Raw genomic sequence first — 1016 nt, 5'->3', positions numbered from 1 at the left:
TTAGGAAGAGTAATGAGCTATTATGCATAACTTTCAAACTTTGCCATAAAGGAATTCAGTCGAATATATATGTGTATATATATATATATATATATAACTCAAAACTTATCCACTGAGTATAATTTAAATATTCAACAATCTAATAAATTTCAATTCTAGCATAGTAAACAAAAATTGACTAATTCAACTCCTAGGTTAGTTCCTAGGTAAAAGTGTTCTCTTACTATCAGCTTAAATACCTTAGCATAACTAGAAAAATCCTTAGACAAAGTTCTCTTAATCAATTTTTTTTTCTAATTCATTGATCTTTTAATTAAGAGTTAATTAATAGATTAATGAATCTAAGTGTATTGTTAGTCTTATTAAAACAAATTCACTTTAAGAAATAATCTTTAATATCTTGAATCTTTGCAAATAAAATTATAGATAATTTTGAATATTTATTCTTATATTTGAAAGATAAAATAACATTATTAGAAGAGAATCTTAACGAATAAAAGATAATATTATTATGAGAGAATTTTACCTTTATTTAAAAGAAACTCAAACTTTATCTAAAAGTATGCAATCCAATTAAGAAAACAAATATCCTAATTTAAATTTTCATATACAATAATTATATTCAAAGATATAGGAATATGAATTGATTTGGAAAGCTTCTCAATCAAATCTTTAAAAAATAAGAATTATATTTAAAAATAAGATGCATGATTTGTAGTCTATGATAAATTTTAATCTAAATGACATATTTTATACAACAATTTTAAACATACACATAAAACTATATAGCATATTTGATATATCTATATAAAATTTAACTAAAAAGTTAAAGTCAAGAAATATTTGATTTTCAATATCCTTTCTATTTTGGATCACTCCAAATAAGATTATTTGAGTTAACAATTTAACTTTTACTCATAACTCAAGAAATATTCTATCATCAATACAAAACGATTGTGATGAAGATCCATGCACATTTACAATATGTGATTTTCGGAGAGTGAGGTTCGGAGTCC

This window comes from Benincasa hispida, chromosome 12, assembly GCF_009727055.1.
Source record: "Benincasa hispida cultivar B227 chromosome 12, ASM972705v1, whole genome shotgun sequence".
Classification (NCBI taxonomy): Eukaryota; Viridiplantae; Streptophyta; class Magnoliopsida; order Cucurbitales; family Cucurbitaceae; genus Benincasa; species Benincasa hispida.
This window is presented reverse-complemented; position numbering follows the sequence as displayed.